Source organism: Chiloscyllium plagiosum, unplaced genomic scaffold (genome assembly GCF_037043375.1).
Source record: "Chiloscyllium plagiosum isolate Xiang-an unplaced genomic scaffold, Cpla_swu_hap1 HiC_scaffold_12, whole genome shotgun sequence".
In the NCBI taxonomy this organism is placed as follows: domain Eukaryota; kingdom Metazoa; phylum Chordata; class Chondrichthyes; order Orectolobiformes; family Hemiscylliidae; genus Chiloscyllium; species Chiloscyllium plagiosum.
The window spans coordinates 82,206,795-82,221,749 of NW_028270150.1; the positions used below are offsets into that span (position 1 = coordinate 82,206,795).

General features: G+C 40.5%; 1 protein-coding gene and 1 long non-coding RNA gene across 3 annotated transcripts in view; one reads left to right on the forward strand and one right to left on the reverse strand.

Annotated features, from left to right (window-relative positions):
• LOC122554986 (uncharacterized) overlaps positions 1-14,955 on the forward strand; it is a 112,816-nt gene that overhangs the window by 12,088 nt on the left and 85,773 nt on the right. The gene's annotated exons all lie outside the window — the stretch shown is intronic.
• Positions 6,657-14,955, reverse strand: part of LOC122554988 (uncharacterized) — a 115,433-nt gene continuing 107,134 nt past the window's right edge. Inside the window, exon 3 of the long non-coding RNA XR_006313127.2 lies at positions 6,657-6,889. This is a non-coding gene — a long non-coding RNA (uncharacterized LOC122554988). The remainder of the gene's footprint in view (positions 6,890-14,955) is intronic.

The window sequence follows — 14,955 nt, forward strand, 5'->3', positions numbered from 1 at the left end:
CTTCTTTCAATTCTTACAAGATTTTCGTTACATTCCTTCCATCACAGGATTTGAGGACATTGAGGTAAATTGTCCCACATTCGGTTTCAGTGAAAACGTGGGCACTGAGCACATGGGGGATAGTGAGCAGTTCTGGTCATCATGCTCTGAAAAAGGGACACAGCAACAGCAAAGGTGGGAAAGAAGACTTTTCAGGATGATACCTAAACTGAGACCTTAAACCTATCAGCGAACGTTGTATAGCCCAGGGCTTTTTTCACCAGATTAACAGAAATCTTAGACATGATTTGATCTAAATCTTTAAGATTACAAAAAAGGTGTTGTATGTGCAGCAATCCTAATTCCTACTAGCTTATATTAGGTAGTTTGCTGCTGTCATCTCTTTTGTTGACTTGGTCTGAGGGCCCATTAGGTCAACAGTGGTAGAAGAAAACAACTGGAGTCTTACCAAGAACAGATTCTTAAGCAAAATATAGTTTCATGCATGATAACAATCAGGTTCAAGTCACCTTAGTAACTGATATTATTATGAAGATTATTGAAAGAAACGTAGATGTCTATTCTACAAGATCCTAAGGTGTTCTACCTTTCCCTACTCCAGTCATTAAGACACAATGGATTGGATGGAACTCAATACAGTCTCAAACATTATCCTTTTCAGAACTATTACTTTAAACAATAGGTTTGACAGGGCAAACATAGAGAATGATTTCATTTGGTGTTGAGACCAGAACTGGGGGTCATAAGTATAGGAAAGTTACAATGGCATCAAATAAGAAATTCAGGAGATTCATCTTTACACGGTGATTAGAATGTCTAACTCATTATTGCAACGTATAGTTGAGACCAGCAAAAGGTGAAGTTGCCATAAGGCTGCTCTCTCAGAGAGAGATGACGAATGGTGAGTTTAACCTAAAGATCATTGTACCTAAGGTGAAGGGGGAGGTTGAGAAGGCAAAACCTTCATGGCAATCTCAGCTAGTGAAGGGATTAAACCCATGCTGTTGCTGTTATTCTGCATTGCAAACCAGCCATCAGGCAACTGAGCTAACCACTCTCACCCACTCAACATGAAACAAACAACATAGATGTACTGAGGGGGCAACTTAGATAAACACAGACATCACAAACTAAGAGAGGGATATGTTGATGTTTTAGATGATGACGGTCAAGAGAAGGTTTATGTGAAGTATAATCTCTGACAAAATAAAATCTGAAAGAACCGTGGATGCTGTCAATTAGAAACAAAAACAGAAAATACTGGAAAAGTTCAGCAGGTCTTGGAGCATCTGTGGAGTGAAATCAGAGCTAACGTTTCAGGTCGAGTGATCAAGGTCACTCAGAGGGAGGGTCACTCGACCCGAAACGTTAAGTCTGACTTCTCTCCACAGAGGCTGCCAGACCTGCTGAACTTTTCCAACAATTTCTGTTTTTGTCTATAATCACTGGCATGTAAAATACCTTTCAACTATGTAAATTGTAGGACGAAAGAAATATTTTAGATTGGAATAAATAAAAATTAAGTTTTTTTGACTGTTGGGCACATGCCACTTTGCTTCCAAAATAATCAGTGAACAAAAATGCGAAATATATTGATGTTATTTTTATCTTTTTCAGCTGACAGCATACATGTTAATGTTTTTTGCTCCTGTCTTGGCTACTGGCATACTGTCAACATCATCTTGGTGGATGAGGTATTCTCCTACTTGTGGGAGTAACGCTGTGGTAACTGTATAGGTAATTGATGAACTGAGTGCAGTACAACAGATCAATTAACAGTATCTGTGACTGTTCTGTAGGTGCCTGGCTCAGTATGAGGAGTCCTCTGGGTTTTCTTGTATGACTGTAGAATAATGCTTCAAAATCCTTCTCTCCTGGTTGCCTGGAACCATTTATGATGTGATTGAAGATGGCCAGGAATGTTCCTTGCAGTTTGAACTCCTGAAGTCTACAAAAGTGTAGCTGTAGCATTCACGGGAGTGACTGTTTCCAATGTGAATCAGATATTGTTGTGACTATGTTGCCCTTATGCATGAAAAATTCCTGTAATGCACATAAATCATAAATTGAATGGAAAATATATTACATTGCAGTTAATAGGCACCCATTCAATTTTTTCAGTCCCCGATTTTTCAAACTCTTCAGTGATTATTGTGTATGGAGTTGCTTCATGTCATAGTTATCAACCATTAGTACAGTCTGTGCCCTCCTGTTGAGAGTGAGCCGGACAGCTATGAGAAATGAGGCAGAATGTTTTACTCTGCAGTGCTCTGTAGTAGACTGTTTACTTTTTATTTTATGTAAATAAGGCTTGCATCTCCAACACTCTATATTAATTTTGTTCAGTTATAAGCAGGTGAAAATTCTGGATGTAACGCTCGACATAAAACTAGAAGTTTGTGAAGATTGGTTCCAGTTTGATCATATACCAATTGGCTTTCTGGAATTGAGTACTCTAGGCATAGTGCTCCAAAGTGTAGGTCCACTTTACTTAAAATAACTTTTAAATTAGGAGGTTAAAAAAATGCCAATCTTTTAAGGTACTTGAAATTTATAAGGGGTTACAGGTATCATCTATTTCATCACCCAGGAGAGCTTTGGAATAGGGGGAGGTCTGGTAACATAGTAATGATGTCCTTGCCTCTGAATAAGAGGCCCAGGTTCAAACATCACCTGCTCCAAATGTGTGTAATACATTCTCTGAAGATGTTGGCTGGAAAATATCACGTTTTGAAATAGCGGGTCCCTGCGATGTGTCATAGAATCACATCATATAGCACAGAAACAGACTCTTTTGTCCGACTCGTCTGCGCTGACCAAACATCCAAATCTGATCGAGTCCCATTTGCCAGCATTTGGCCCATTGCCCTCCAAACCCTCCCTATTCATAAACCCATTCAGATGCCTTTTAAATGTTGTAATTGTACTGCCTTCACCACTTCCTCTGGCAGCTTGTTCCAAACACGCACTACCCTCTGCATGAAAAAAAATTACCCCTCAGGTCCTTTTTAAATCATTTCACTCTCATCTTAGACCTATGCTCTCTATATTTGGATTCCCCCGTGCTCAGAAAAAGACTTTGCCAAGTCACCCTATCCATGCCCCTCATGATTTTATAAACCTCCATAAGGTCACCATCAGCCTCCAAAGTTCCAGGGGAAAAAAAGTCCCAGCCTATCCAGCCTGTCCCTATAACTCAAACCCTGCAGTCCTGGCAACATCCTTGTAAATCGTTTCTGCACCCTTGAACATTGCTCATGCAAGATGGACTCCTATATAATTTTTGTAAACGTTGTGCCAGAAAAGCATTTTAAATATATTTTAGAATATCTACTTTATCTCATGTCCACATATGACATGTTCTGTAATTTTATAAAACATAAAGCTGACCTTTTCTGCTCTTCAACATCTACTATTACCTCATCATTCCTCGGAACAATCTTTCAGTGAAACCTAACCGTAGTTACTGTTGCCTGCTTTGTGTGTGTTGCAGCTGGGAATCTGTTGGCAATTTTCTGAAACAGAGTTGCCTGGACATGGGAGGTCTAGGTGTTTCTCAATTTCTCCATGGGGAGGGGGGGTGACATAGTGAGTTTCTGGACTGGTAATCCAGAGGCTCAGTCTAATATTCAGGAGACATCCGTTCAAATGCCACCAGAGCAATTGGTGGAATTGAAATTCAATCAATTATTGTGGAATATAAAGCTAGTCTTAATAACAGTAACCATGAAGCTATCGTTGGTTGGTGTCGAAGCCCATCTGGTTCATTGCTTCCCTTTTGGAAGTGTAATTAGCCATCCTTGTCTGGTGTTGGCTGCATGTAACTCCAAGCCAGCAATTGGCTCTTCACTGTCCTTTGAAGTAGCCGAGCAAAGCAAATTACAATTGGAATCCCTACGGTGTGGAAATAGGCCCTTTGGCCCCAACAAGTCCACACCAATCCTCCAAAGAGTAATCACCCAGACCCATTCCCCTATCCTATATTTGCCCCTGACTAATGCACTTAACCTACACATCTCTATGGGCAATTTAGCATGGCCAATTGACCTAACCCGGGCATCTTTGGACTCTGGGAGGAAACCGGAGCACCCAGAGGAAACCCACACAGAGACGGGGAGAGCGTGCAAACTCCACACAGACAGTCGCCTGAGGCTGGAATCAGATCCATGCCACTGGTGCTGTGAGGCAGCAGTGCTAACCACTGAGCCACTGTGCCGCCCCTCGTGACAGACATCAAATGCTGGCCTTACCAGTTTTGCCCATATCCCTTAAAAGAATTTGTAAATAATTATTGGGCCATTATCTATCAGTGTATGCCCACCTTAATAAAATAACTTGTAACATGCAAAAATTAGTTGTCGTGTTGACTTGAAAAGGTAATATACCAGGTGGGCTTTTATTTGCACACATAGGACAATTGGTTATGCGTGGTTTGAGTGGCACCACCCTTGTGTCTTGCACAATTATTTGGCACAGTTACACCAATATCTGCCTTTCTGGATGAGTATTCTAGTCTGTCTCCAAGGTTTTTATTTGATTCTTCCTGTGGAAAATACTAAACTGCACCAATAGCTGCAGTGTTGTAACAGTATCAAGTAAACCTGATGAATAATTAGTTACACGATGAGAAACCCAAATTTCTGATGTGAAATTTTACCATTGGTCCTTCTGCTCCCTGCTGGAGAGAAATACCCACTAACTCTAAACATGCAATAAATTGTATCAGCACTGGGCCTATATTCTGCTTCACACTCCTCCACTCCCTCTGTTATCACTGTGCAGAGAATCTTCCTTCACAAGGAGTTAACAGTAGCATCTTTGCAGCTGTCCAGAACACTTGGTGGAATGTTGCATCCTCCCTGGAATGGGTTGATGGAGGCATTTAATCAAGCAGGAGGGTGAATGATGGGAAAACCACCACCTTCCTGCCTCTATTTTGATTCTGTGGTGGAACGATCCATGAACAGCCTTCTTGCCCTGCCACCAATTGAGATGCTTAATAGGGTAATTAATGCCCTTACTTCATGGCTTCATCTGGTATTGATCCGGGAGTGGGGGTGGTCTTTCAGGGAGCACGACAATCAAACCCATGCAAGCTTGAGCGTGGGCACCCAATGGTGGGGGTGAATCCTTTCTGCAAAGCCACTTTCTTAGTTGAGGGTCTGGTTTTGGAATTGACAGGGTTGTACTGTTAACCAACATGCTGTCTCTGCTGTCAATCTTTACTTCTCCAAGATCCCCCACCCCCCACCACCATCACTTAGCTCTGGCCTGAGATCCAGTGGTGACTCAGGCCTCCAGGGGATGTAGTAGTTGATGAGTATTGCCATCTTTTGGAGCTGCTGGCCTCTGAATTGCTGTCAACTTGTAGCAGGCGGGAATGGCCCTCCTTGGGTCCTTGTTCCTGAGGAACATATGTTACTGGCCTGTCCAGTGCCCGAATAGAGCAAAACATGATGGGCGTTCAGGAAACGAGGCAGCAAGCGGTTCTCACTGGCATTTCAGCTGGTGGCTGAGAGTTACCTCCACAAGAGTACATCCCATGTCTCTTTGCTTGTTGATTGTTATAAAGAGCGGTGGCATTTTTAATACAAGTGCTCAAACCAGCGGTGACCCTTCGTGATTGTGTGAACATGTAGGGCTTTTGTGCGGGTAACATGCCTGCTGTTTGTTGTTGAGCTCAGTTAATGGCCTACATATAAATATCTTCAAACACAACAGAGTGGTTTGAAATGCCTGTATGTTTGGGAGATATGTGAGCAGTTAGCAGAGTGATATTGATTCCATTCCACTTGCGCTCTGCGTAAAGGCAGATCTTTGGCTTGTCCTTTGCTGATACAGTCGGTTCTGCTATAGTGCACGTTTCTTCAACGCTAATTGGCTTCAATGCAATTAAAGAATTTAGACCATTATTTGTAGAATGCAAACCCTCCTTACCTGCATTGGCTATAACGCTATTCCATATCCATCAATTTAAATAGCGCGGCTATTGCGTGATTTTTTGATAATGCGAGATTGCATCAGAACGGAACTGTCGGGTTATATTGGAACATATCTCCTAAGCATACAGGTATTTCAAACCACTGTGTTGTGTTTGAAGATATTTATCTGTAGGCCATTAACTGAGCTCAACAACAAACAGCGAGCATGTTATCCACACAAAACCCTTGCATGTTCACACAATCACGAAGGGTCGCTGCTGGTTTTAGCATTTGCATTAAAAATGCCACCTCTCTTTATAACAATAAACAAGCAAGGAGACATGGGATGTACTCTACCTTGAGTCATTTGTTTGGCAGATTTTCTCTGTGGGGATTTGCCATCCCCTTGCCCAGTTGGGAGCGGGGGCAAGGAGACAGGTCCCAAAAGTCTACCTCTGCAGTAAAGCAAACTTACATTGAAGACTCCTTCAGATGTGTTGTAAGGGATGCATTTTCAAAGGAAGCAAGGGGAGAGCAGTCGTTACCATGGCAACCTGCCTGAGATAAGCTCCAGACTTCTTTATTTCTTTAGACTTGCTTCCAGAATATTGTGGACACTGGCTTCACCCTGTGGAGCAGCAGTGATGGTGGCATTGCAGTGGGCTGTGGAAAAGTGACAATCTGGGCAGCGAAAGGAAGTGTTTCCATCTTAACAAATCAGTCTGTGAGCTGGGTTTCATAGTTGCTACATTACCACCATTTGAGGCTGTTTACATTTATTTCTCTCGGGCAAAATTAGCAGATTCTCGCCCAGGAGGGTAAATTAATCACTGTCTATAACCGAAGCATTTCCTTTTGCAGGATGGAATAAATAGGTCACGACCATCTGCCACTTAAATTATTTTCCCTGCTGGGTGACCACAGGCACTGACTCGAGGAGCATTCTCCCAGCTTTTCTTAGTGAAGACCTAGAGGAAGGAACAAAAATGGATGAAAATAGAGAAATAAACTCAGATCCTTTTATTTGTGTAATAGTTTCACAAGTCTGTGAATACATTTACATGCAAAACATTTATGATTCATTAAAACTGACACACAAGGAAAAGTATTGATTTATTTTAGAAGAACACAACCAAGGTGATCAAAATTGTGTTTTGAATGCCTCTATCTTGTTTCAATAGGTTTTATATTGAGATATGGTCATACAATGATTAGTTACTGTTCAGGTGAACATCGAGTCTTGGTCTGTGTTAGGAATCAATGATCAAAGCAGAAATTCTGAATTGTAAAACGGGTTCCAAATATTTTCTTTTGTGAATATTCTGCTTAACTGCAATCATTGTTTAAAGATAGCCAAATTATGCTCGAATTCTGCAGAAGTGGAACATCGCCTTAGACAGACTGATCACAAAGGTAGAATAGTTCATTTTCAAATAGCAATAAAGCTGTGGACCTTTATTCTGTATGATAGTAAAATAGTAGTAGGAAGCAAAGCTGGGTAAGTACGCCTCACAGTGAAATTTCCTGCCTGTTTCGTAGCCAGAAACAGTTCAACTGTGTTTTAAAGCAAATACCCAATGTCATCAATCTGCAAATTCCTGCAAATGTGCATGTCTTAAAATGAGATTAAACCCAGGCTTTTTAAACTTACATTCTTGATGATACAAACACCAAATGATCAGATTCTTTGAACATATTTTTATAGCATCAAAATGATTTTCCATTGGAAAAGAAGTTTCCATCCGTAACATGTTCAGGAACTTGCAGTATCTAACATGCAGTGGTAATGATTATAAATGAGCTTGATATCTTAAGATTCTTGCTGAGAAGAAGAAATTGATTGTGTGAATTTGAAGGTTTCTTTGCCTTTTGACTGTTTCTGCTGAATTCAAGATGTTTAGGGTGTAGGTTTGCTCGCAGAGTTGTAGGTTTGATATCCAGATGTTTCATTACCTGGCTAGGTAACATCATCAGTGGCGACCTCCAAGATGTTTATTTTAATATTTTTGTTTCAGTGTATGATAATAAAATCGGTGGGAGTTTTGTCAGTAAATAAGCATGATGCAGTGGGAACTTGTAAAAGTGGAATTTTGGGCGTAACTTTTCAAACACATTTCTAATGGGAAATTCTACCTGACAACGCTTATTCTGTTTAGATAGTGATATTGTTTTGAAAAGGAAACTTCGTTGTGTTTCTGCCATATGTCAGTGGTATTAGTTTTAACAAAAATGCAACCTGTATCAATGTGTGAATACCAAACCGAAAACAAATATTTTTCCCCCAAAAACTATGGTTCTGCATTACTCTGCAATAAACAAAATTAATTAACTACTAAATTAGCTGAATCATTTGCTAATAAATCATTGTAATTTTTTTTATGAATCATGATTCATTTAGTACCAAACGTGGATCGATTGGATCAGGAGCAATACTATAACTTCAAGCTAATTCATTGTTAACTAGATGTTGTGCAATATGTACTTTTACATGTGCAAAGAAAAAACAAACTTGTATTCTCGTAACTTCTATTTCATGTCCTCCTGATTTCCCAAAATGCTTTAGAGCCAAGGAGTTACCTTTGAAGTGTAGTCATCATTGTTTTGTAGTCAAGCACATACAGTGAATCAGTCAAACACAGTGGTGTGTTGTCATACAGTGAGGTCCCACAACCACCATTTCTGAAAGCATTTATTGTGAGATAAATATTGGGTGTAAGTTTCCGTCACTTCATCTTCACATGAGACCTGGGGGTTTTGAAGCAACACCATTATTGGTAGCATAGGGATTTAATTCCACATCCCATCTGATCAGTGACAGTCAGAAAGGTGGCAGGAAAGAATGATTTGGGATTAAGATTTTTATAAAAGCTAAAATTTTATTTCTGTTTTGTCACTTTTGCTCTTGATATCATCTTTCTTTTCAACTCATTATTTCATGTTCTGCGCATGAATTGAAATTGAAATAACTGTTCTGACTTGCGTGTTCCAGCTTCAAGTCTGCTTGAAACAGAACAGGTCTTTCACCAGTGTTTTGTAAGAGAAAATGAGCACTGCAGATGCTGGTGATCAGTCAAAAAGTGTGGTGCTTGAAAAGCACAGCAGGTCGGGCAACATCCGAGGAGCAGGAGAGATGATGTTTCAAACATAAGCTCTTCCTGATGAAGAGCTTATGCTTGAAATGTCAACTCTCCTGCTCCTCGGATGCTGCCTGACTGGCTGTGCTTTTCCAGCGCCACACTTTTGAACACCGTTGTTTGTTCTATTCAAAGTGTCCCAGATCTCCTGTAGAATATTCCCTACTGTATCAGAATCCTAATGACCTTAAGTAGCTCCAAAGAAGTCCATGAAAATTTAGCGGACAAATGTAATGAAGGAGGGTTCTGTATGTGAAGGTGTAAGCTGGAAGGTGTACTGAATGCTGGATGACTAGAGATATTGAAGCTCTGGTCAAGAAAAAGGAGGAGATATATGTCAGGTATAGACAGCTAGGTTCAAGTGAATCCCTGGAGGATTATAGGAAGAGCAGGCTTACACTTAAGAGGGAAACCAGGAGGGTACAAAGGGGACGTGAGATAGCTTTAAAAAATAAGGTTTGGGAGAATCCTAAGAGATTCTATAAATACATTAAGGGCAAAAGAGTTACCTGGGCAAGAATAGGACCCCATAAAGATCAATGAGACTGTCTTTCTGTGGAACCACAAGAGTTGGGTGAGATACTAAACAAATATTTTGTCTCAATATTTGCTGTGGAAAAGGACATGAAAGTTAGGGAAATTGGGGAAATAAATATTGATGTCTTGAAAAGTGTCCACATTACAAAAGAGGAAATGCTGAAGGTCTTAAAATACATAAACGTAGATAAATCACTGGGACCTGATCAGATGTATCCCAGAACATGGTGCAAAGCTAAGGAAGAAATTGAAGGGCCCCTGGCAGAAATACTTTCATCATCGACAGCCATGGGTGAAGTGACAGAAGATTGGAGGTTGACTAATGTTGTCCCAATGTTTAAGAAAGGCTGCAAGGAGAAATTAGGGAACTATAGAGCTGTGAGTCTAACATCAGTCATTGGAGAGATAAGATTTACATGCATTTGGTAAGCCAAAGACTGATTTGGGATGGTCAGCGTGGCTTTGTGCATGAGAAATTGTGTCTCACAAATTTTAGTTTTTTTAAGAAGTTACCAAGAAGATTGATGAAGGCAAATCAGTAGATGTTGGCTGTGTGGACTTCAGCAAGGCCTTCAACAAGGTTCTTCATGCTAGGCTGGTTAGTAAGGTTAAATCACAGGAGATCCAGGGAGAGATAGCCTGTTAGATACAAAACTGGCTTGATGGGAGAAGACAGAGGTGGTGGTAGAGGTTGCTTTTCAGAGTGGAAACTTATGACCAGTGGTGTGCCGCAAGGATCAGTTCCAAGTCCACAGTTGGTTATCCTTTATATCAATGATTTGGATGTGAATACAGGAGGAATGGTTAGTAACTTTGGGGATGACACTGAAATTGATGGTACAGTGAAAAGTGAAGATACTTATCTAAGATACAAAGAGATTTTGATCAGATGGTCCAATGGGCTGAGAAGTTGCAGATGGAGTTTAATTTAGATAAATGTGAGGTGTTGTATTTTGCAAAGGCAAACCAAGGCAGGACTTACACACTTACTGGTGTGTAAGGGATCTGGGGAGTGTTGTCGATCAGAGTCCTAGGTGTGCAGGTACATAGTTCCTTAAACATGGCATCACAGGTCATCAGGGTAGTGAAGAAAACATTTAGCATACTTGCCTTCATTGGTCAGAGCATTGAGTATAAGAGTAGGGACATCGTGTTGCGGCTGTACAAGACATTGGTGAGGCTTGTTTTGGAATCCTGCAATCAATTCTGGTCATTCTGCTATAGGAAGGATGTTGTTAAACAAGAAAGAGTGCAGAAAATGTTTACAAGGAAGTTGCCAGGACTGGAGGGTTTGAGTGATCGGGAGAGGCTGGATATGCTGAGACATTTTTCCCTGGAATGTTGGAGACTGAGGGGTGACCTTATAGAGGTTTATAAAATTATGAGGAGCATAAATATGGTTAACAGTCAAATGTGAGAGGGGAAGACTTCAAAGGGTCCTGAGGGACAATTTGTTCACACAGAGGGTGGTGCATGTATGGAATGAGCTGCCAGAAGAAATGGTAGAGGTGGGTACAGTTACAACATTTAAAAGATATTTAGACAGGTACATGGACAGGAAAGGTTTAGGGGAATATGAATTAAATACAGGCAAATGGGAATAGTTTAGTTTGGAACACCTGATTGACATGAGCAAATTGGACTAGGGTCTGTTTCCGTGCTGTCTGACTATATAACCACAAATCCGGACCATCATATCTTTGCTACCTCAGGAAGGCACCTTGCCGCCAAGTAGAGACTTTGCAGTGTAATTCCTGCTCATTGGATTCAAAGAGGTTCTGTTATGCCAAGGAATAGGGAAATTTGCCTCTAGGAGGATAAAAGATACCTCTCGTGTTTGAGCCTAGAAACATGGATATATTTGCTAGGACAAATACAGAAGCAAAAGACTTTCAAAGAAAATAAAGTCATAACAGTTGGTCCTCTGTGATTAACGACTTGGCCTAACCACCTTCCCCAGTTAGTGCAACCATAGATTTCAGGATAGCATCACTGATATCAAAACAGGGCGAGCAATTGGCTGCTGTATAGCTGAATGAAATCCAATATTGGTCACTGCTTGAAAAAGCAATTTGTTAAATCTCCGATATGAAGCACTGCACTGAATCGGTGTGGGAGACAGAAGGTTTGATGGAAAAAGAGCTTTTGAAACATATCTCTAGTGAACCAGCTGAGAATTTGCTAAACTATGGGAAGACCCAGTGAAATGAGCCACAGGAATATCGGAGGCTCAGTATCTCACAAGCTTTCAGCTGAAGAAGTAGAAATTTGTGAAATGTGATCACTGGAGAAGAGGCAATGCAAGGATCCTGCTGCTGGTGAGAAGAGGAGGTGAAATCAGAGAAGAACAGGCCAGCTCAGAAGAATGGAACAATTGGAAAATGGAAGGCAGTGGCATAAAGCATTTCAGTGAATAGAGAGATGCCTACAACCCCTGACTGATTGAGGCTAGTATAGATGAAAATAGTTTCTTATTTTCCACTATCATTTTGACTTGAGTTAATTAAGTAGGCCAATGCATGAGGTTTGCTTTAGAAATTTTATGAGCTACTGCAATTCTTTTTGAGTGATATTTTATAACATTATACTTTATCTTTACAGTTTCCTTTATTGTAAAACAATTACAATTGTATGCTGTAGTGACAAAAGAGCATAGAGAATGGGAGGCTTACCAGGAGAAATGTTTACATTAAGGTGACAAAATGATTCAGTGTAAAACTTGCCTCATTTATCTGATAATACACTAAATGTGGGCAGTCTCTAACCAAATTCTAACCAGAGGCAACAGCATGTTTTGGGGAGGGGGAAGGTGGCACTTGGAAATAAAGATTTGTGCATTCTCTTGCCCTATGTTCAGATTTGATTCAAATCATGAGTGAATAAGTGGGCTTCAGTGAGTTGTCAGACTACTAGTTTTATCAGCAGTTTTTCCAAATAAAACAACCAATGGAAGCATTCTTTAGTAAACCGGTTATAATTATCAGGGTTTAGTTCTACTGGAGCACTTATAATTCAAGGTAAAAATGCTGCACTTTATCAAACAGATGCTTACAAGGTTTAGTTTAATTTTGGTCATTTGGACTCTGCTACTCAAGAGAGACTCACTGACTCCTTACCCACTGCTATAGCTCACATCAATGTTGGCACCGGTGATTATGTTTTGTGCCTTGACCCTGCCTCTGATTTGTTTGGCCTGTTGTCACCTGCCATCAAAGAGCCTCAACTCAAGAAGTTGTTAGTGTTTCTTTCTCCAAGCAAAGAGTAAAAATACATATGCTTTAGGGTAACTGCAAAACTATTTGTGCACAAGCAAGAATTGGAAGATTTAAGAGTCTGTATAACATATAAGTGGTTTGACAATCCTTCTGGATCTTGTAATGATGTAATCTTCCAGAAATTTAGACTCCACACTTGGGTGTTTCTTGATTTCTAGTTGTAGTGGAATCTTGTTGTTAGCATGATGACTGTATCCTACTGGTCTTCCACGCCTTCATTATTCAAGCTAATTTTTATGTGTTTGTGTGCATTTGGAGTTTTGAACAGTTCCCCAAGTTGGTTTCAATTTCTGTTTCTCCTGAATGTTGTTCCACTCAGCATTGTGTCTTCATAGTCAATTGGTCATGTATCATCTTCATTCTGCCTTGTTTTTTCAAGATGTTTGTCCTATTTCTTGGAGAACCTGGACTCAAGACAGAGTCACTGACTCCTTACCCACTGCTATAGTTCACATCAATGTTGACATTGGTGATCATGTTTGGCTTATTAGGGTTGGCCTAATTTTTCTTTGAAACATAATCCCCGCTGCTATCAGATTCGCCCATATAGATACTTTGGTACCAGGCTTGTAGCAGACATCGAAGTCATATCCCTGTAGTTTACCCAGAGGTTATTGTACTCCAGGTGGTGCACTTGTCAGCGGTTTGCATATATTTGAATGTTTTGGGATGAGATGTCATCAGGGAGTGGTGATTCCAGCCGGGATCTTAATTGGGTTTACCTATTATCAGTAATACGACACTTCCAGGAATTTATTTTTAATTCTCCACCTATGTAGCTGGAACAGATCATCTCTGACATTGATCGAAAGATGGCCACTGGAAGCAATATATTCCATGATGTTATAAATGCAATGACTTCTTGAATTTTCTTTGCCGAGTGAACTGCAACCGGCATCCAGCTTGAAGCAGATTTTAGCTCCTGTAAACTTGGGACTCATTTCTCTACCCTTGGAATTCTGTGTAGGCATCTCTTTTGAGAAATGTTCAGATGTCCTGGATCTAAAAATACCCTGATTGTGTTTCTTCAGCACATATGAAATGCAGCTGCATCTGGTGTACACCAGATAATACCGTCATGTTCCAGATCGTCCAGCACACTTTTAAGCTTCTCTTGTGTGGGTGCTGCGTTTTCTGGGAGGAACAACAGGTAGAATTGCATCTTCTCTGAGGTTTAATATCGTGTCATGCTTCAACTTTCCTATGCCCCGTTGAATATGCCTGAGGACAAATGTTGTAAGCCCACGACTGACTCAACGTGAATATTTTTGGTCTTTTCTGTTGCAGTTGGTATTTTGGTGATCTTGTGATTGATCACAATATTGAGATATATGCACTGCTGCTGATCCTGCCATTGTTGTACTAGTCAAGTCCACTTGTGGTTTCCGTGCAGAATTGCCTTAGCTGAAATTTATACCCCAACACAAAGGCTGTCAATTATATACAGTTAATTTTGCTTTTGCATTTTGTTTCATTGACATCCAGTGATCCAACTTAATATCCTTCAGGATTTGGATTAACAGGATGTTTGCACTCTCTAACCTGTAAACTTTGGTCAAGTATGGTCAAATTTTTCAGGCACCTGATATTCATAGTGGCAAAGCTTCTTTGTCCACACAGATATGTCACATTCTGAATTTGAAAAGCCAGCTTACCTTTTGGACGAAGGTTCTTCCATGCTGAACTTTCACCTTGGTCAGTCCGGTTCCTTACCTTATATACCCCAGCATGCATTTCTATAGGTTTTGGGAGAACTGCTTGGTGTTTCTTCTGGCAAGCTGGACATGCTTTTTGTTGTATTGTATCCTATTACAGTCTCTCAGTACATCTTTGAGATTACATTCCTTGTATAACTGGGCCCATCATCCTTTTGCACTGAATGACTTGGAATGCAGGACAGCTTTGTAGACAGCACAACATTCTGCATACTGGCTATTGCACCACTACCATCTTAAGCCCGCATGTGTTGTTATAATGGCTTCATTTTTGTGTTATCTGTAAGTAAAGTGTGAAGGTCATGACCTTTCTTTCTCCCGAGGCTTCTTTTGGGACAGGATCACTGGGCGCTGAAGTTATAATCAGCTTCAT